We start from the raw sequence: 22,656 nt of genomic DNA, 5'->3' as shown, positions 1-22,656 counted from the left end.
AGCCGAAACCGGTTTGGCTCAGTGGATAGAGCGTCGGCCTGCAGACTGAAAGGTCCCAGGTTCGATTCCGGTCAAGGGCATGTACCTGGGTTGCGGGCACATCCCCAGTAGGAGATGTGCAGGAGGCAGCTGGTCGATGTTTCTCTCTCTCATCGATGTTTCTAACTCTCTATCTCTCTCCCTTCCTCTCTGTAAAAAATCAATAAAATATATTTAAAAATAAATAAATAAAATAAAATTATATATATATATTAAATCAATGAATCCAAGAACTGGTTCTTTGAAAAGATGAACAAGATTGATGAACCCCTAGCCATACTCATTAAGACAAAAAGAGAGAGGACCCAAATAAATAAAATCAGAAATGAAAGAGGCGATGTAACAATGGACACCACAGAAATACAAAGGATTATAAGCAAATACTATGAACAACTATTTGCCAACAAACTGGACAACCTGGGCAAAATGGACAAATTCCTAGAAACATACAATTTTCCAAAACTCAATCAAGAAGAATCATAAAACCTGAATAGGCCAATTACAACTGATGAAATTGAAGCAGTAATTCAAAAACTTCCAGCAAACAAAAGTCCTGGACCAGATGAATTTACAATGAATTTTACCAAACATTCAAAGAAGAACTAACACCTAGCCTCCTTAAACTATCCCAAAAAACTCAAAGGGAATGAATACAGCTCTTTTGACGAAGCCAGCATTATTCTAATTCCAAAATCAGATAAAGACACTACAAAGAAGGAAAATTATAGGCCAATATTCCTGATGAACACAGATGCTAAAATCATCAACAAAATATTAGCAAATCGGATCCAGAAATATATTAAAAAGATCATACACCATGATCAAGGGGGATTTATTCTGGGGATGCAAGGCTGGTACAATATTCATAAATCAATAAATGTGATACATCACATAAACAAATTGAAAGGTAAAAATCACATGATCATATCAATAGATGCAGAAAAAGAATTTGACAAAATCCAACACCCTTTTTTTGATAAAACCTCTCAGTAAAGTGGGATTAGAGGGATCATACCTCAATATAATAAAGGCCATATATGATAAACCTATAGCCAACATAATACTCAATGGGCAAAAACTAAAAGCATTTCCTTTAGGAACAGGAACAAGACAAGGATGTCAGCTTTCACCACTCTTATTCAACATAGTATTGGAATCCTAGCCACAGCAATCAGACAAGAAGAGATAAAAGGCATCCAAATTGGAAAGGAGGAAGTAAAACTGTCATTATTCACAGATGACATGATATTGTATGCAGAAAATCCTAAAGACTCCATCAGAAAACTACTAGACTTAATAAATGAACTCGATAAGGTAGCAGAATACAAAATCAATATCTGGAACATTCAGTCTGGACCCCTTGGAAGAGCAGCTTGCATGCACTTGGAAGATTTGACCTTCTAACCAGGTTACCCACCTTTGTTTGTTCTTTTAATCCTCACCCGAGGATATTTTTCTGTTAATGTTTAGAGAGAGTGGGGGAGAGTGGGAAAGGCATAAATAATCGATGTGAGAGAAACACATCAGTTGCTTGCCTTCTGCCCAAGCCCGGACCAGGGCCAGGCTGGGTAGGAGCCAGCAATTGAGGTAGAAATTAACCTTAGACCAGTGGTCTCAACCTTCCTAATGCTGCGACCCTTTAATACAGTTCCTCATGTTGTGGTGACCCCCAATTTCATTGTTACCAATTGAACATAATTAAAGCATAGTGATTAATCACAAAAACAATATGTAATTATGTATGTGTTTTCCAATGGTCTTAGGCCTTTCCATCCGCTGGTCCAGGCTCTATCCACTGAGCCAAACCAGCTAGGGCTGAGCATGTCTTTTTAAAAAGAAAGAAAGAAAAAGGAAAGATCCTAAAATTTGATAGTGGTAATTGTTAGATTGTACAACTCTGAATATTAAAAACCACTGAATTGTAAATTTTATTTTATTAATTAAATCTTTATTGTTTATATTTAAAAAATAGACTTAATAAATGAATTCGATAAGGTAGCAGAATACAAAATCAATATCCATAAATCAATGGCATTTTTATACACCAATAATGAACTCCCAGAAAGAGAAACAACAACAACAAAAAATACTATTCACCATTGCAACAACAAAAAAATAAGATACCTAGGAACAAACTTAACCAAGGAGGTAAAAGACCTGTACTTGGAAGACTATAAGACATTAGAAAAAAGAAATAGAGGAATATACAAATAGAAATGTATACCATCTTCATGGATTGGAAGAATTAACATTAAAATATCTATACTACCCAAAATAATCTGTAGATTCAGTGCAATCCCTATTAAAATATCAATGGCATACTTCACAGAACCAGAACAAATACTCCAAAATGCATATGGAACCATAGAAGTCCCTGAAGAGCTGCAGCAATCTTGAGAAAGAAGAACAAAGTTGGAGGGATCACGATACCAAACCGTACTACAAAGACATTATTACCAAAACAGCCTGGTACTGGCACAAGAACAGGCATATAGATCAATGGAACAGAACAAAGACCCCAGAAATTGAACCACACCATTATGGTCCAATAATATTTGACAAAGGGGGCAAGCGCATACAATGAAGTCAAGACAGTCTCTTCAATAAATAGTGTTGGGAAAACTGGACAGACACATGCAAAAAAATGAAACCATTATCATTTTAAAATTATCATTTGTTCTGGTTCTGTGAAGTATGCCATTACCACCAACTTACACCACACACAAGAATAAAGTCAAAATGGATACAAGACTTAAATGCAACACATGAAACCATAAAAATCTTAGAAGAAACCATAGGCAGTAAAATCTCAGACATCTCACATAGCGGAATTTTTGCGGGTACATCAGCTAGGGCAAGAGAAACAAAGGGATGAGGGACAGGGACAAGGCGGCAGAGGGAGGAGCCGCCTGAAACTCTGCCTCCAGGTTATCATCAGCCTCGCCCTCTTGCTACTGATGGAAGTTTGCAGAGTTGGGCTGAGCCCCTGCCAGGCCCAGGGTGAACTTGCGCGCCCAGCCCAGCACCCTCTCTGCTGGGTCCCACTGAAGGTCAGAAGGTCCAGCTCCTCCCGAAGTGTCAGCTTGGCACCACCTCCGGGAAGCCTTCCTGGCCGCTCCTGCCGCCTGGAATGGGTGAGGTCACTGGCTTCCCCATCTCCTAGCGCTGCGGAGGAACCACGTCTGTCTCCTTCCAGGGCGGGACCTCCCCCGGGGCTAGGCCACCACTGCGTCCCGCGCAGGGGAGGAAGACAGAGAGAGCAGGAGGGGTGAGGCTCCCAGGCACCTCCTCCCTGCCCGGGGGAGACACTGGGCAGCTGGCACCGAGGCCGGGAGGTCGGGCAAGGGTGTGAGAAGCACCCCGACGCCCTCGGCAGGAGTCGGGCATAGCCGCCAGGGCAGGGCAGCCGCAGGGCGTGGCACCGCGAGGGCAAAGTTCCTGATGCCCCGGGAGGAGATGGGCAAAGGCCAAGCAGAGCCACTGACACACGTGCCGGGCACAGCCAGGGCCTCCGGAGCGTGTGGCCCTGATCGGAGGGCGCGGGAGCTGCAGCAGGCACGGATCCAGAGCAGGGCTCGCTGCTGCCACCCCAGAGGCCCCTGAGAGTTTGGCTCCCCGACGCAGCGACAGAACAAAACCCAGCGCCCTCAGCGTGCCCTGGGCCTTCCACCTCCCACACCGAGGCCTGGCCAGGGCGACACAGACCCTCCCACCAGGCGGGCCACTCTGGGGCCGAGGCCTGGGCTGGCCTCTGACCACTGTGGAGCCGCCGGAAGGGGCAGCCCACTCTTCCCGGGCGCCCTGGCTGCCTGTCTCCGTGCCACTCTCCACCCCCACACCTCCCTCCCTGCCCTTTCCCCCTGCAGAGGGGACACACACCATGGCCCTCAAGGGCCCACGGCCTTGGTTCCTCCATGGTGCTCTCATCCCAACAGCTCCGGGAGGCCAGTACCTGCAGGGTGCAGCCTTCCAGCCTCAGCCGGGAAGGGTGGGGGGTGGGTGGGGGGCAGCAGTCCCTGCCACCCCATGTGCCCCTAAGGGGCCTGTTGCACCCCTCGCTTAGGGACATGCTTCTGTGCTTCTGTGCTAGTTGGGCTTAGGTGCCAGGAAAGTGGTGGCGGAGGGGGACCTTGAAGGGGAAGCAGAGGCCACACGTGTCCTGGCAATCAAGTCCCTCGGCGTCAGTGAGCTCTTTCCTGCTGCCGCCTGTGACTCGGTGGACTGACTTCCATCCCACGGGCAGGGTCACGCTGGGCCACAGGCTGAAAGCCCCCACTGCAGCCAGGAAGCAGGCCGGTCCCTTGGGTGGACACTGCCCCGCAGCACTTCCTGGGTGGCCCCCAGCCTCCAGAAATGAGACTACTCAGTCTCTCCAGTGCCACCAGGGGCCCAGGTCTATAGCAACCCTGATGTGCCAGCGGGAAGTCCCTATTACAGCAACCCCCTTTCATCCCTCAGCCTGAGCCCGAGGGCATCTCCCCTGCCGCCCACGGTGCCCTCCCCACACTTACCCTAATTGCCTCTACGTCTGGCTCCCCACATCGCTCTGGGTGCTGTGCATGAAAACTCATTTCTTTCTCTCCATGAGTTCAGGAAGGACTTCAATTTTCTACCAGAGCCTTTTCTGCTTCCCTCTTCCTTTCATTTTTTGGGAGGGAGGAAGTGTGGGGGGAGGAGAGTATAAAACAATCATGTGCTCATGATTTGTGGTCAGGAGTTTGGGAAGTCTCAGCAGGGTCACTCTCATTTAGAGGCTCATGCAGTCACAGAAAGCTGTGGGTTGGGACTGCAGTCATTTGAAGACTAGTGGCCTGGTGCACAAAATCCGTGCACATTAAAAGATTAATTTGCCCTAACCGGTTTGGCTCAGTGGATAGAGCACCGGCCTGCGGACTGAAGGGTCCCAGGTTCGATTCCGGTCAAGGGCATGTACCTCTGTTGCAGGCACATCCCCAGTGGGGGGTGTGCAAGAGGCAGCTGATAGATGTTTCTCTCTGATCGATGTTTCTAACTCTCTATCCCTCTCCCTTCCTCTCTGTTAAAAAATCAATAAAATATATATTTTTTAAAAAGATTAATTAGAGGAAATACTTTAATATTGCGATTTGCCCTTTCTCTATAATAGAAGTGTCAGAGATGAAAGAAAATTAGTAAAATGTATATGAAAATCTTCCTCCTGTCAGAGTCTGGGGTGAGCTGCAGAACCCAGAGTCAAGTCCCCACACACCTGCGGCGCCTCAAAATCGGGCGAGACCCAGACCCAGCCGGCCCCACCCCCATTGGGCGAGAGCCAGACCCACCCTTGTCAAGCCCTGCTGGGCGAGGGGCACAGCCTCAGGTCCCCTGTCAATCCCCGCAGGGTGGGGGGCATAGCCTCAGGCCCCGCAGTCCAGCACCAGGTGGGGGGCACAGCCTCAGGTCCCCCAGCACACCCTCAGGTCCCCTGGCCCAGCACCAGGGTGGGGGGCACAGCCTGAGGTCCCTTGTCAAGCCCCACCAGGCAGGGGGCACGCCTCATGTCCCCTGCCCCGGCCCAGTGCCACGCAGCCTCAACTCCATGCTGATTGCTCGTTAAGGCTCATTACGGGAACTCAGCCTCCACTGTGGGCTCAGCCATCTTGACTGTTATAGCATGGTGGTCAATTTGCATATTTCCTCTTTATTAGATAAGACTAGAGGCCCAGTGCACAAAAATTTGTGCACTCAGGGGGGTCCCTCAGCCCAGCTTGTACCCTCTCGCAGTCTGGGAACCCTCGGGGGATATCCACCTGCTGGCTTAGGCCCGCTCCCTGGGGGACCAGGCCTAAGCTGGCAGTAAGACATTCCTCTGGCAGCCCAGGAACCCTCAGGGGATGTCCACTTGCCAGCGGGGACCAGGCCTAAGCTGCAGTTGGACATCCTTAGAGCTGCTGAGGAGGCAGAAGAGGCTCCTGCCATCACTGCTGTGCTGGCAGCCGTCAGCCTGGCTTGTGGCTGAGCAGAGCTCCCCCTGTGGGGGTGCACTGACCACCAGGGGGCAGCTCCTGCATTAAGCATCTGACCCCTGGTGGTCAGTGTGTGTCATAGTGACCAATCATTCCAGTCATTCTGCTGTTAGGGTCAATTTGCATATTACCCTTTTATTATATGCCTGGTGCATGAGTGGGGGCCAGCTGGTTTGCCCTGAAGGGTGTCTTGGATCAGGGTAGGGGTCCCCGCTGGGGTGCCTGGCCAGCCTGGGTGAGGGGCTGATGACTGTTTGCAGGCTGGCCACGGCCCCCAGCTACCCAAGCTCCAATTGGAGGCTGGCTGGAAGCAGGTATCTGGGATTTATTTAGCTTCTATAAGTGAAACTTTGTTGCCTTTTGCAGAGGCCACAGCCGCCAGGGCAGGCAGGAAGCTTGGCTTCCTCCATCGCCAGGGCAACCAAGCCTCCTGCTTGCTCCAGCTCCATGGCTGTCGGCCACCATCTTGGTTGGGTTAATTTGCATATAGTCGCTCTGATTGGCTGGTGGGCGTGGCTTGGAGTATAGCAAAGGTATGGTCAATTTGCATGTTTCTCTTTTATTAGATTAGATGGCTCACTCACAGGGTTGCAGTAGATGCTGCCCTCAGCTGGGCGCTCAACTCAGACTGTCCGCTGGGCACAGACACTAGGGTGGTGAAGGCCTGGGGAAGTGAGGGGGGGGCTGGGCTAGAAGGGGTCAATGGGGGGGAAAAGGGGGCATATGTAATACTTTCAAAAATAAAGATTTTTAAAAAATTTATAGAACATACATTTTCCCACTTTAACCATTTTTAAGGGTACAATTCCACGCTGTTGTGTGAAAGTCAACACTATCCACTTCCAAAATCCTTTCATCATCCCAAACAGCAACTGCAGCCATCAAGCCGTCACTCCCATTCCCTTCTCTTGCCAACCCCCAGGAACCTCAATTCTACTTTCTGTCTCTATGAATTTGAACTTTAGATAGTTCAGATAAATGAAATCATAAAATATTTATCCTTTTGTGTCTGGCTTATTTTACTTAAGCATGCTTTCAAGGTTCCTCTATGGTGTAGCATTTATCAGAACTTCACTCCTGTTTCTGGCTGAATTTTACATAATTGTATGCTTAGACCATATTTTGTTCATCCACCCGTCAGTGGACATTTGCGTTGTAAGTACTGCTGCATTTAGCCTGGCGCGTAAGTATCTCTACAGTCCCTGTTTTCAATTCCTTTGTGCACATACATGCCCAGGAGGGGAACAGCTGGCTGTCTGGCTAGTCTATCATTAGCTTTTTGAGGAATACCAAACTCTCTTCCCTCGTGGGTGCACCATTTTGAAATTTCCATTTTCTCCACATCCTTGCCAACACTTTTTAAAATGGCCCTCAGAGTAGATGGTGTCTTATTGTAGCTTTGATTGCTTTCCTTACAATGAAGATACTGGGCATCTGTTAATGTGCTCATTGGATATTTTTATTTTCTTTAGAGGAATGTCTGTTCAAGTCCTTTGCTTGTTTTTAAATTGGGTTATGTTTTTACTTCTTCACACATTCTGAATATTAATCTATCAGTTATGTGATTGGCAAGTATGTAATTTTCAGCCCATTCTGTAGGTTTACTTTTCACTCTGTTGACAATGTCCTTTGCTGCACAAAAGTTTTTAATTTTGATGACGTTTAATTCTCTTTTTCTTTTGTTTGCCCATGCTTTTAGAGTCATATATAAACCTCCATTGCTAAATCCAAGGTCATGAAGACATACACCTAAATTTTCTCTTTGGAGTTTTATGGTTTAGTTATTATATTTGGGTCCCTGACCCATTTTGAGTAGATTTTTGTGCATACTATGAGGTTGAGATTCAATTTCACTCTCTTGCAGGTAGGAATCCAGTTGTCCCAGCCTCAATTGTTTAAGAGACTGTCCCTTCCCACTGAATGTTCTTGGCATCCTTGTCAAATATCAATTGGCCATAGATTTGTGGGTTTATTTCTGGACTCTCAGTTCTATTTGATTGAATTGTAAATATGTTTACCCTTATACCAGTACCATACTGTTTTGATTACTGTCACTTTGTGGTAAGTTTAAAATCAGTAAGTGTGAATCCTATGACTTTTGTCTTTTTATTTCAAAACTGTTCTGGCTACTTGGGGTCCTTTGCAATTCCTTATAAATTTTCCATTTCTGGAAAAAAAGGGGGGTGCAATTTTGTTAGGGATTGTGTTGAATTTGTAGATCTCTGGCTAGCATTAACATTTCAATAGTATTAAGTCTCCTTACACATGAGTATATCTTTCCACTGATTCAGGCCTTTTTTAACACCTCCGACAAGATTGTTTTTAGTTTGCATTGTAGACGTTTTTTATCTTCTTGCTTAAATTTATTCCTAGGTATTTTATTTCTTTAGATGCTATTATAAATGAAATTGCCTTGTTAATATTTGTTACGGATTGTTTTTGCAAGTTTGTAGAATCTCAGTGCATTGGCTGTATCGTGATCTTATACCCTATAACTTTGCTGAATTCATCTGTTAGCTCTCGTAGCTTTCTTGTGAATACTTGGGATTTTCTATCTATGGGATTATATCATCTGCAAATAGAGATAGTTTTACTTCTTCCGATTCAACTTGGATGCCACTCATTTCTTTTTCTTATCTAATTTCTCTGGCAAGAACTTTCAGTATATTGTTGAATATCAGTGGTGAAACTGGTATCCTTGTCTTGCTCCTGATCTTAGGAGGAAATTTTCAGCCTTTTACCATCAAGTATGATGTTAGCTGTGGTTATTCTTATGTGGCTTTATTATGTTGTGGGAGTTCCCTTGTAATTCCAGTTTTCTGAGTGTTTTCATCATGAAAGGGTGTTGGATTTTGTCTAATGCCTTTTTGCATCAATTGCAATGATCATGTGTTTTTTTCCTTCATTCTATTAATGTGTCAAATTACATTGATTTTTTTATGTTGAACTACCATTGTGTTCCTGGAATAAACCCCACTTGGTCATGGGGTATAGTTTTTTTGTGTGTGGGGTATAATTTTTAATATGCTGTTGGTTTCAGTTTGCTGGTATTTTAAAGAGGATTTTTATATCTGTATTCATAAGGGACATTGGTCTTTAATTTTCTTTTCTTGTGATATCTGTTTTGGTGTCAGGGTAACATTAGTCTCATCGAATGAGTTAGGAGCTGACACCTGCTATTTTTTTTTTTGAAGAGTTTGAGAAAGATCAGCATTAATTCTTCTTTAAATATTGTGTATAAATTCACCAGTGATGCCTTGGTCCTTGGCTTTTCTTTTTTGGGAGGTTTTTGATCGTTAATTCACTTTCCTTACTAGTTATAGGTCTATTCAAATTTATCTGATTTTTTCATGATTCAATTTTGATAAATTGTGTTTTTTTTTAGTTATTTTTCCATTTTATCTAAGTCATTCAGTTTGTTGGCATACACTTGTTCATAGCATTCTCTTATCTTTTTTATTTCTGTTAGATTGGAGGTAATATTTCCACTTTCATTTCTGATTTTAGTTATGTCTTCTCTCTTTGTTTCTTAGTCTGGCTCAAGTTTGTTATCAATTTTGTTGGTCTTTCAAAGAATCAACTTTTGGTTTATTAATTCTCTCTTTTGTTTTTTTATTCTTAATTTTATTTATATTTGTTCTAATCTTTATTATTTACTCCTTTCCCAAATCTTTGGGTTTAGTTTTCTCTTCTTTTTCTAGTATCTTACGGTGTAAAGTTAGATTATTAACGTGATCTCTTTCTTCTTTTAAAATGTAGGTATTTATAGCTATACATTTTTTTTTCAGAGTACTATTTTACTGCATGAGATATGTGTTGTAGGTTTCTTTTCATTTTTAAAATTTCACTTGTAATTTCTTTTTCAACCATTGATTGTTTAAGAATGTATTGTTTAATTTCCACATATTGGTGATTTTTTCCATTTTTCTTCTTTTATTGAGTTCTTTGTTCCATTGTGGAAGTAGAAGATACTTTGTATGTTTTCAATCTTTTTAAATTTATTGAGACTTGTTTTGACACCTAATATGTGATATACCCAGGAGAATGGTATACACATCCCATGTGTACTTAGAAGAATGCTTCATCTGCTGTTGTTGGGTAGAGTGTTGTATAGATGTCTGTCTGTGGGGTCCAGCTGGTTCACAGTGCTGTTCAAGTTTTCTCTTCCATGTTGATCTCCTGTCCAGATGTTCTATTCATTATTGACATTTTCAGTCACTATTTCTCTAAGAATTCTTTTGGCCCCCTTCTCGCTCTCTTCTGGTGTATTGAAGTCTGCAGTTATTATTGTAGAACTGCCTAGTTCTCCCTTCAATTTTTCATATATTTTATTTTTTTGGCTCTGTTGCTAGGTATATATATGTTTATAATTGTTGTAGCTTTTTGATGCATTGACCTTTTTATCAATGTATAATGTCAATCTTTGTCTCTTGTACCAGTTTTTTCACTTTAAAAGTCTACTTTTGTCTAATACTAATATAACCACCATAGTTCTCTTTTGGTAACTATTTGTATGGAATAATTTATCCAAAAAGTTAATTTGAATCTATTTGTGTCTAGCATATAGTTGAATCATGCTTGTTTTTAAAATTTATTCTGTCACTCTGCCTTTTGACTGGAAAGTTGAAGCTGTATACATTTAAAGCAACTACTGATAAAGTAGGACTTACTTCTGCCACTTTGCTATTTGTTTTCAGTACATCTTATATATTTTGTCCCTGATTTTCTCCATTGCTCCTTTATTTTGAGTTTAGTCGATTATTTGTAGTGAACTATTTGATTCCATCCCATTTCCTTCCTTTCTTCCTTTCTTTTCTTTTTTGCATGTTTTTTAGATCATTTCTTTGTGGTTACCATTGATAACATTTAATATCCTATATTTATAACACTCTATTTTCAATTGAAACCAACTTAACTTCAATGGCATATAAAACCTCTGCTCTTACATAGCTTCATTCTCTTTTATGTTGCTGTTGCCATAATTACATGAGTATACAATGGGTGCCTAATAATATTAATTTATAACTACTTTTGATGTTTGTCTTTTAAATCTTGTAGGAAATAAAAATTCAAATTACAAATCAAAGTTATAATAATACCTGCTTTTATATTTGCCCATGGATTTATCTGTACCAGAGGCCTTTATTTCTTAAAATGGTTTGGGGCTACTGTCTAGTATATTTTCATTTTAACCTTAAGACCTCCTTTAGCATTTATTGTAGGAAAGCTCTAGTGGTAATTAATTCCCTCAGGTTTCATTTTTCTGGGAGTATCTTAATTTCTTCCTCATTTTCAAAGAGCAGTTTTGCCAGATATAGACTTCTTAGTTAAAAGTTTTTCTTTCAACGCATTAAATATGAAATCCCATTATCTTCTAGCTTCTATGGTTTCTGATAAAATATTGCCTGTTAATCTTATTGAGGATCCTGTTGCATAATTGCCTCTATTGCTGCATTCAACATTCTCTGTCTTTGGCTTTCAGCCATTTGATTACAATGTGTCTTGGCCTTGGTCTCTTTGAATTCATCCTACTTGGAGTTTGTTGAGCTTTTCAGATTTGTAGATTTATGATTTCATTGAAGTTGGGGCATTTTCAGCCATTATTTATTCAAATATTCTTTCTTCCCCTTTCTCTCTCTTTTTCTTATGGGACTCTGCATATGTTGGTTTGCTTGATAGTGTACCATAGCTCCCTTAAAATGTGCTCACTTTTCTTCATTCTTTTTTCTTTCTATTCCTCAAACTCAATATCAATTGTTGTACCTTAAAGTTCACTGAGTCTTTCTTCCACCTGCTTGTTGAACCACTCTAGTGAATTTTTCATTTCATTTATTGTATTTTCAACTCCAGATATTCTGTTTAGTTTCTTTTTGTAATTTCCATCACTGTATTGATATTTTCACTTTGTTTATACATTATTTTCCTAACTTCATTTAGTTTTTTGTCAATGTTTTACTTGAGCTCTTTGAGCATATTTAAGACAATTGTTTTAAAATCTTTGTCTACTATTTTGTTCAGACTTCCTCGGAGATGGTTTCTGTTGATGTATTTTGTTTATTTGAATAGACCATACTTTCCTGATTCTTTGTATGACTTGGGATACTTTGTTGAAAACTAGACAGTTGAATATTATAATGTAGAACTCTAGAAATCAAATTATCTTTCCCCAGGGTTTGCTGCAGGGTATGCTGGATTTTTAGTTATTGGAGATTATAATTGTCTATTTGTTTAGTAACTTTTCCAAACTATTATGATAAAGACTGTATTTCTTGTTGGGTATAGTCACTTGTGTTCAGTTAGTGTTTTTTGACAAAAATTTTTTGAATGCCATACACCAAAGCAAAACCAAACAAAAAGCAAGCAAATAAACAAAAATACAGAAAAAAAATTTTTTAAAAAACTTCTTACAGTCTTTGCAGAGTGGCTCTGTGCTAAGGGTCTCCATTTACACTGAAAAATGGGTTCTAACTTTAGGGATCAGCCCAAGGAGAAAGCTTGTGTCTTTTCTGAGCACGTGTGCATATGGCTACCCCAGCATACATACCGTAGCTGCTTTCGAATGTCCTAATTTCCCCCAAAAAATGTTTGACTTGGGCAGTCTATTGTGTTTCAACTGTGATCTTTTGCCCAGACATCAGAGGCTTGTTAGTTGGGCTGGTAGCATTTGTATTGGTGCCATTCTAAGTTCCGAGTTAGGTGACATAGAAATGAGCTCCGCACATCACCCAGACAGGTTAGCACAGACACGCACAACACGTTGTCAGTCCTCTGGGTGAAGCGCAGCCAATCGGCAGGGATGAGGGCTGATGGCCTCACTCTCAGAGAAAGTAGAGTCTAGTCACACTGGTTTGTTAACCCGCTGGTTCCTCCCCCGCCCCCCGAAGTCTATCCAGAATGAAGGGCATGCTCTTGGCCATCCAGCCTTCCCCAACGGCTAAAACTGAAACAGGGCTGGTGGCGGGACTTCCCTGCAGGTACAGCATCTTCTCCCCCTGGCGCTGGTTCCAAGGTCTACCCGTCACTCACTCCAGTGCCTGGATGCGTCTTTCTCCCCGGATCCTCCTCAGTTCCCACAGCCCTAGAGTTGGGGCTCAATCAACTGCCTCGGGGCCCTGGGAGGAAGCCACCATTTCGGTGACCTGGGCAAGGCCTCCCCTTGCTCTGGGCCTGGATTGGGCCTAGTGACCCAGGTGTGAAGGTGGGAATCTTGGTCCTGGAAAGCTGGGGTCTAACTTGCTGTGGTAATTTTATGATGATGTCATTTTGTGGCAAAAGAATTTCATTACAAGGTCGGCCCATCTTACGTATTTGGTTCTAACACAGGTATTTCTGAAATGTTCTATCCGAGTGAAAAGTACTTCTAACGGATACAACAGAGCAGCCTCAAGTGCAGTGGAGGCAAAGACATTTCAATTTCCCTTCGGAAGGGGCAGTTAGTGTGGCCACTAAGGACTGCCTGGACGCGAACTTTGGGTTTCCTGTGGGTTTTGCCAACCCTAGTTAATGCAGCCAGCTCTTCCAGCTCCAGTGACTGCACCGATGTCATTGCCAGCCACGCCCAGCTCGGCGTTGTGAAACTCTCCCTGGTTGGAGAACATGCACGGGCCTGTTCCAGTCCTCACTGGAAAAGTAATTTGTTCAAAACCACACCCCAGAGTGTAAGCAGGCATCCAGCAGCAGGCAGCAGACGGGCGGGCAGACAGGCGGCACAGAGGGAGGGAGCGAGCGAGCAAGTGAGCAGTCCGTGAGCCAGCGAGGGCAGCCGCGTCCCGAGAGCCGCCGAAATAACTCCCGTCCCTCTGACCCCCTCCCCGGAGCCCACAGCGCCTCCGGTCTCCAGCGGAGTGAACACGGCCCTGTCCGGCCATGGCCTCGTTGCTGAAGGTGGATCAGGAAGTGAAGCTCAAGGTTGATTCTTTCAGGGAGCAGATCACAAGTGAGGCAGAAGACTTGGTGGCAAATTTTTTCCCAAAGAAGTTGTTAGAACTTGATAGTTTTTTGAAGGAACCAATCCTAAACATTCATGACCTAACTCAGATCCACTCAGACATGAATCCCCCTGTCCCTGACCCCATTCTTCTCACCAATAGCCACGACGGACTGGATGGTCCCACTTACAAAAAGCGAAGGTTGGATGAGTGTGAAGAGGCCTTTCAAGGAACCAAGGTGTTTGTGATGCCCAATGGGATGCTAAAAAGCAACCAGCAGCTGGTGGACATTATGGAGAAAGTGAAACCTGAGATCCGGCTGCTGATTGAGAAATGCAACACGGTCAAAATGTGGGTACAGCTCCTGATTCCTAGGATAGAAGATGGGAACAACTTTGGGGTATCTATTCAGGAGGAGACAGTTGCAGAACTAAGGACTGTTGAGAGTGAAGCTGCATCTTATCTGGACCAGATTTCTAGATATTATATTACGAGAGCCAAATTGGTTTCTAAAATAGCTAAATATCCCCATGTGGAGGACTATCGCCGAACCGTGACAGAGATTGATGAGAAAGAATATATCAGCCTCCGTCTCATCATATCAGAACTAAGGAATCAATATGTCACCCTACATGACATGATCCTGAAAAATATTGAGAAGATCAAACGGCCCCGGAGCAGCAATGCAGAGACACTGTACTGAGGCCAGGGCCAGGGCCAGGGGACTCTGTGAGTCCGGCTCAAGACCGACATTGCCTTGGTTTGTTACATGACTCTCGTGATGGGGAAACTGGCTGGAAATAGTAATCACACCTCTCCCTGTTTTTAGTTAGAGTCTAATGAAACTCTCATGTAGTTCTGTGACGTGTTTACCTCTTTTTTCAGGCCTCAGGAACTCTTCTATTTCCTTCCCTAATACCTGAGCTGTTCTAATTTCTGGAGAACTCCAGGTTTGTGTGCACAAGATATTGGCACCAGAATACTTGTGTTTTCTTTCACCACCCCCTTCTTTGTCTTGGGCTTTGTGTGTTTTTTTCCTTTTGATGATTAGTTCATTAGGAGCTGAGGGAACTAAAAGGCAAGTGCTAGGTTTTTGTTTTTTTCTAAGATCTGGGGTCAGGGAGACTAGCTCCTCTCTTCTGATATAAGGGTAATGTCTCTTGCCAATGTGGGATATTGGATCCTCCCTGTCCTAGTTGTCCTGGTGATGACTTCAGGTTTTCCATTTACATACATGGCAAGAAACACCACAGACTTTGGCTAAGTCCCTAAGTCCTTCAGATGTTTTTATAAGTAGAATTTTCACAAACAGTTATGTGCATGATAGACACACACATACAGACATGCACACATCTGCCTTCCTACTCTGTTACCTGACACTCCCCCTCACCCCCCCAAAAAAACCCTGTTACACACACACACACACACACACACACAAGTCAGGAGGTGATAGTTGTCTCAGTCATCATCCACTGGGGCCCATCGTCTCCTGATATTGTAGCCTCTTGGTACCCAGAGGCTATTGAGTTGGAGGAGAACCAAGAGGCGAGAAGCAGAGGGATTGGGGAAAGCTCCTTTCTCTGTGACTCAGGTCCTTTTGGGCATTATTGCAAAGGCCAGTCCTCTGACTCCTGACTGCCTCTTTCCAGACCAGTTGTCATTTGGGGTGGGGGTGTCTTCAGCTGTGAGGACCAGCTGCTGCTGCTCCTCCTGGGCTTTTCCTTTGGGAAAAATATTTCTTTTATTTATAGTATTGTGCTTCCAGAGAAAGCAATCACTTATGTGTCTACGTGTGTGCATGCAAACACAGGCGTGTACACATGTGTATGTGGAAATCTGCTGGGCAAGTCAAAACCATAGAAGAGTTGCCCCCTATCTCTCGAATCTTCCAGAGATATCCCCCACTTTTTTATTCTGTCACTATTGGAGAGTCAGTATTTGCAGCCAGCCAGCCAGTGACTCTCTCAGTGTCTTTTTCTGACTTACTCTTCCCCTGTCTGTCTTCCAACCCCTAATTATATTTCCACCTGGATGCATCATTTCTACTCCCAATATGCTGTATAGAGAAGGAGTCAGGATGCTGTCTTCCCATGAATAGTACTCAGTAACAAACCAATTGCATTTTAGTTGGGCAATGCCCCTACCCACCCTTCAAATCCCTTCCACCATGCATTTTTGTTTCCCTTTTTGTTTGTTGGATTGTTCTGCTGCCCCTTCTCCTCACCCCACCACCCTTGGATCGTATGTAAAATTCTTTTACCACCAGAGGACCAAGATGGCGGCGTAGGTAAACACCGGAGACCGCTGCCGCAAACAACCATTTCAAAAATACAACTAAAAGACGGAACGGACATCACCCAGAACCACAGGAAGGCTGGCTGAAGAGAGACTCTACAACTAGAAGGAAAGAGAACAGCAGACCAAGGCTCAGAGGAGGCGCAGTGTGGAAAATACAAAGGTGCTGAGGTGCGCGCGAAAGCGGGCTGGTGGCTGAGGGCGCGGTTGTCGTTTTCGATCGGGAGTGAGTCTCAGACTCTGGGCTCCAGATCCGGGCGAGTCTCTAGGGACCCAGACTCAAATGGGAGAAGCGGGATTATCCGGCATCAGTTGGAACCTGAGGGCAGCTTTCTCTCCGAGGTTTGCAGCGGCTGCCGGGGTTCTGAGAAGCAGAGCCTCTGGGAACGGGACTGAGAGCGGCCATAACTGGTCCCTCCGCCCGCCCTGTTGATCCCGCCCCGCCCAAACCCTGTGCACAGCCATTTGCCGATCCCCTCAGGCAAAGGCTGGATTAGCGCCTCCCCAGAAGACAGACGTTTTCCACACAGCTGATTCCTACAGCCAGTCGGCCTGGTGGTCAAATCCCTCTAGTGTTAACTACAACAATTAAGGCTTGGCTAGAACAAGACTGCGCACAAAGACCACAAGGGGGTGCACCAAGAAAGCATAAAAGATGCGGAGACAAAAAAACATGACAGAAATGGAGGATATGGAGCTAAGAATCGCAATTTTGAGGGCTTGCTATAAACTTGAGCAGAGCCTCACGAAAACTAATGAGACCCTCAATGCTAAAATAAAGAAATTAGAAAGTAAGCATACACGGACTGAAATAAAGAATATTATACCAAATAGCAGACCAGAGGAGCACAAGAATCAAACCAAAGATTCGACAAAAAACACCCAACTGGAAAAGCAAAATGAAAAAAGAATCCGAAAGTGTGAAGATAGTGTAAGGAGCCTCTGGGACAGCTTCAAGCGCACTAATATCAGAATAATAGGGGTGCCAGAAGATGAGAGAGAGCAAGATATTGAAAACCTATTTGAAGAAATAATGGCAGAAAACTTCCCCCACCTGGTGAAAGAAATGGACTTACAGGTCCAAGAAGCGAAGAGAACCCCAAACAAAAGGAATCCAAAGAGGACCACACCAAGACACATCATCATTAAAATGCCAAGAGCAAAAGACAAAGAGAGAATCTTAAAAGCAGCAAGAGAAAGAGACTCAATTACCTACAAGGGAATACCCATACGACTGTCAGCTGATTTCTCAACAGAAACTTTGCAGGCCAGAAGGGAATGGCAAGAAATATTCAAAGTACTGAATACCAAGAACCTACAACCAAGATTACTTTATCCAGCAAAGCTATCATTCAGAAGTGAAGGTCAAATAAAGAGCTTCACAGATAAGGAAAAGCTAAAGGACTTCATCACCACTAAACCAGTATTATACAAAATGCTGAAAGGTTTCCTTTAAGAAGAGGAAGAAGAAAAAGGTAAAGATACAAATTGTGAACAACAAACATGCATCTATCAACAAGTGAATCTAAGAATCAAGTGAATAAATAATCTGATGTACAGAATGAACTGGTGATTACAATGAATCAGGGACATAGAAGGGGAATGGACTGACTATTCTTGGGGGGGGGGGGGAAGGGGAATGGGAGATGCGGGAAGAGAATGGACAAAAATCGTGCACCTATGGATGAGGACAGTGGGTGGGGAGTGACGGCGGAGGGTGGGGCGGGAACTGGGAGAAGGGGAGTTATGGGAAAAAAAGAGGAACAAATGTAATCAGAACAATAAAGATTTAATTTAAAAAAAAAAATTCTTTTACCATGTCAAGAAATTATTAAAAATACAGGTACTTTGACCTCTTTCTAAAAAAAAAACAAAAAACAAAAAAACAAAACCACACCCCAGAGGCCTGCTCTTGGGGGTAGTACGGCACCCACAGCAGGGGGTGGGGCTGGTGGGACTCACGCAGCTTCTCTCCAAACCTGGTCCCAGCTGGGCCTCCAGGGTGACCTGTCTGTGGACACAATGGACGCACAGGCTGGGCCAGTCTCAGCTTTCCCGCAGAAAGGTGACCTCAGAGCCGCTCGCTGCCTCGCTGCCACACAGGCCAGTGTCTCGGGGCTTGGGGGCCCCTGCCCTGCACAGGACTCTCTCTGCCACTCAGATGAGATCATGCACAGTGAAGGGTCTGGGAGGGGACCCCGGGGAAGGTCTGAGGTCACCAACATTCTATTTCTTGAGGTGTGATGTGGTTACAGGAGCGTTTGCTTGATAATAAGACACTAGGCCAGTGATGGCAAACCTATGACACGCGTGTCAGAGGTGACACACGATCTCATTTTTTTGGTTGATTTTTCTTTGTTAGATGGCATTTAAATATATAAAATAAATATCAAAAATATAAGTCTTTGTTTTACTATGGTTGCAAATATCAAAAAATTTCTATATGTGACACGGCACCAGAGTTAAGTTAGGGTTTTTCAAAATGCTGACACGCCGAGCTCAAAAGGTTCGCCATCACTGCCCTAGGCTGTGCCCCTCTGCTTGTGCACGCCTTGGTGCGCATCATATATTTTGTAAGAAAGTGTTTAAAGCCCCTTCTGTTTTGCCCTAACCTGTTTGGCTCAGTGGATTGAGCGTCAGCCTGAGGACTGAAAGGTCCCAGGTTCGATTCTGGTCAAGGGCATGTACCTTGGTTGCGGGCACATCCCCAGTAGGAGGTGTGCAGGAGGCAGCTGATCGATGTTTCTCTCTCATCGATGTTTCTAACTCTCTATCCCTCTCCCTTCCTCTCTGTAAAAAATCAATAATATATATATTTAAAAAGCCCCTTCTGTTTTAAAAAACCAGCCTATGACTAGACTTGCTGTTATCTGCTGGAGAGACTGTGGTGTGCGTGGCCCAGTGTCTGTCCCCATGGGAAGGGAGCTTGAAGGGTCTGATGCCCCACAGACCACCCCATCTAAACCCAAACCAGGGCAGCCCCTTGGAGATTGGGAAGGAGAGCCAGGACTGGAGGTGTGGGGAGGGGCCCCGGGGGAGACCTCAGGGAGAGGCAGAGCCGCCAAGCCGGCTCCAGGTGGTGGAGAGAAGACAGAGGCTAGAGACACGGCCCTGAGACTTGGCTGCATAAATCATGGTGCAGTGCCTGGTGCCGAGGGCCCTGCCAGTGGCTGGAGGAAGGGACAGTGAAGGCCTCCAGGACCCAGGGATGATTCTGTCTTGAGAGCTTCCCCTTCTTGGTGAGGAGGGACCCAGAGAGTTGGTTTACCTCTCCCTAAAGGGGATAAACTCCACCTGGCACATTGGGGCCGGTACCTAATTCCATGATATTGTCTCTCACTTTCCCAGGGGCCGCACCACCGCCAGGGGCTGCTCCCTTGCAAACTGGAAGCAACTCAGGAGCAGAGAACTGTCCTTCCAGCTGGACCTGCCAGTGTCAGTGCTGCAGCGCCCCCTGTGGTGGCTGAGGACATGGTGGTGGTGGTTTCAAGGCCAGCAGGTGCTGCAGAAGGCCTAAGCCGGCAGGTGGACATCCCCTGAGAGGTCCCGGACTGAAGAGGGCACAGACCAGGTTGTGGGACCCCCGCCTCCCAGTGCACGAATCTTGTGCACCGGGCCTCTAGTCTATATATTTAAAAGGCTAATATGCAAAGTGTCCCCTCAGGAGATCAACCGTGAGTTCGATCGCTCACTATGATGGGAACTGACCACCAGGGGGTGGCGCAGAATGAAGAAAGGCCCTGGCTGGCAGCCAGAGGCCCTGATCAGCCCTGATCACAGACCAGGCCAAGGAACACTATCCATGCATGAATTTTGTGCGCCGGGCCTCTAGACTTAGTAACAGGAGATAACCTACATGCCCTGGTGAGTGATGAGACTCCCAGAATCAAGTGGTAGGAGGCAGAAGTGCTTCCCGGAGAGCTGAGGCAGGAGAGGCAGGGTCTGGGCGGCCATGGCTGGACAGGCTTCCACAGGGGTGAGCGCACTGCCTGTTCGGGCCGCTCACACTGGGGTGGGTAGGTCGCAGGCGCACCCCGCAGCTTCCATCAGCGCCTCAAGCCCCAGCAGCAGTGGCAGCGGTAGCGGCAGCGGCGGCGGCGGTGCCCATGTGAATGGCTCTGAGCGGGCAGCATGTTCCATCAGCAGCTGGCCTGGTGCACGTGCATGGAGGTGAAGTCGCTGGCACCTGCTTTCCTGCAGGCCTGAGCCCCCGAGCAGCCAGGGATGAGCTGGTGATCCCAACGGCCTGACAGCCCAGCGGCAGCGTTTGGCCTGGGGACTGGAGAACAGGCAGAAGATGGCTCTGATCGCAGGAGGCTAGGCCCTAGAGATCCTACCCGCACGATTTCGTGTGCTGGGCCTCTAGTGTGAAGATAAATGTGAAGTCACTAGCATAACGCAGAGATGCAGCAAACGGGTGATGGTGGTCTGTGAATAGAAGGTGCCCCTAGGTGCTGGACCATCCTGGTCTCAGTACTGAAAGTCCCAGGTTCCAGAAACCCTCTCGGTCATGGGGAAACCAGGACACTTGGTTGCTGTGTGAGGCCTGAGGTTTGGGATGTGAATCCAGGCATTAGAATCAGACACACCCCTGGTCCAACCCCCGTGGTGGCCAGGCCACAGCAGTGTGGGGAGATGCGAAACCAAAATTGAAGACCTGGCAGGTCCGTGGAACAATTCAGCATTCACTCGGCAAATATTTGAGCTCCACTGCACGCCAGGCAGTGTGCTGGGTGCCCCAGACGTAACGAGGACTAGCTTTTATGATCGGGAGGACAGTGACCAAGCCCCTGACAAAGGTGGCGACTGGGAATGGACTGATACCAGGTGCGCACAGGGACCTCTGAGGAGGTGGAGGGTGATGTGGGCCCTCAGCCAGGGCAGGAGGAGGGAAGGCCTAGGCAGGAGAGCCAGGCCGGCCCCTAAGATGTGGAAGCGGCACAGCCACTGGCCAGTCCTGGGAGCGGCAAGAATGTGGATTCTGTGCCCAGGGCAATGGGAGGCCCCAGGGCAGAGGAGCGTGACCTTGCTTCTGGCCACCGTGGGAAATGGAGCCATGACCGACATGGGGACACCCCCGGAAGGCAGCTGCAGGAGCCCCAGGCACATGCGACATGGCTGGGGTGTAGCTGCAGAAACGAGAAGGCAGTGCAGAGGCAGACTCGGGGCTTGAAGACGGAGTGGCCACGGGGGAGAAGAGTTGAGTGTAGGCGGACAACCCATCCAGGTCGGGACCGCCAAGAAGCAGCAGTTTGGGTGTGTGGGGGGCTGGTGGAGTCTGAGGTGCTTATGTGATGTCCCAATGGTGCTAGGAGGGTCCAGGCAGAGACGGGGGCTGGAGACAGGGACTGCAGATCAGCTCATGCAGCCTTCACCACACCAGGAGGCAGGGTTAGTCTCACCCCCGTTTACAAGGCCAAGGCAGAGAGCCTGATGGACAGGGCTCCAATGGGATGGATCTGTACATTCTTGTGCTTCAGTAAGAACACATCTAAAACTGTTGTGCTGCAATCTTTTGTAGCAGGAGTTCAGGATCTGAAGAAGGGGCCGACGCACAAATGAAAACACTAGACAAGAAATACGAATTTAGAAGGCATGGGGGCCAGGTGGAGGCTCTGTCTTGGAGAAGTACCCTGAAACCTGACGTTATCCGCTTTTTATTCAGTTTTAGATACACATCTTGCCCTCAGTAAAGCACGGCAAACAGGTAGCAGACCGTCTCTAAGGTCAATAAAGATCAGTAAAGATCAGTAAGGTTCAGTAAACATTTACTTTGAGGCTATTAGGTCAGGAAATTGCTTCAAGCCACTGCCATCTCAACATAACAATGGTGCATGGTATTAGCCCTCTAATCGTCCAAGGTCCATCAGCCTTCCGTGTTCCTTGGTGCACTCTCATGATTGTATTGACAGTGGATGGCTTCCCGCACAGTTGGTTTAAAGGTTTGTGCTTTTTAATACTCTAGGCAAGAATGCTGTATGCCTTCCGGCCTTCCTTTCAATTTGTTGAGCTTTTACCGCTGGCCGGTGCTACCAACGGAGCCAGCAGGAGCCTGTGGTAGAGCTGCCTCCACTCTGCTGGCCTGGTATTCCCATCATTAATCTAGGGCAAGGGCTTCAGACCGAGGCTCCGAGGGGCAACCAGCACGTGGAATTGTGTGTAAAACTGCCCATGTGCTCAGATTTGCAAGGGTCACTGAGCTAAAACCTGACTAAGAACCAGTGGCATTCCTCACTAGTACACCTTGATTATAACAACAGCCAAGATATGGAAACAGCCTAAGTGTCCATCAGGGAATGAATGGACCAAGAAAATGTGGTGTGGCAATGGAATATTAGTCAGCCTGCCATTTGTGGCAGCATGAACGGATTTTGCTACGTGAGCGAAGTCAGACATAGAAAGAATACTGT

General features: G+C 45.8%; 1 pseudogene; it reads left to right on the top strand.

Annotated features, from left to right (window-relative positions):
* The first annotated feature begins 13,716 nt into the window (after positions 1-13,716).
* LOC139015747 (proteasome activator complex subunit 3 pseudogene) lies at positions 13,717-15,272 on the top strand (annotated as a pseudogene).
* The last annotated feature ends 7,384 nt before the right edge of the window (positions 15,273-22,656 follow it).

Source organism: Myotis yumanensis, unplaced genomic scaffold, assembly GCF_028538775.1.
Source record: "Myotis yumanensis isolate MYYU_CA2020_CCGP unplaced genomic scaffold, mMyoYum1.0.hap1 SCAF_8, whole genome shotgun sequence".
Taxonomy (NCBI): domain Eukaryota; kingdom Metazoa; phylum Chordata; class Mammalia; order Chiroptera; family Vespertilionidae; genus Myotis; species Myotis yumanensis.
This window is presented reverse-complemented; position numbering and strand designations above follow the sequence as displayed.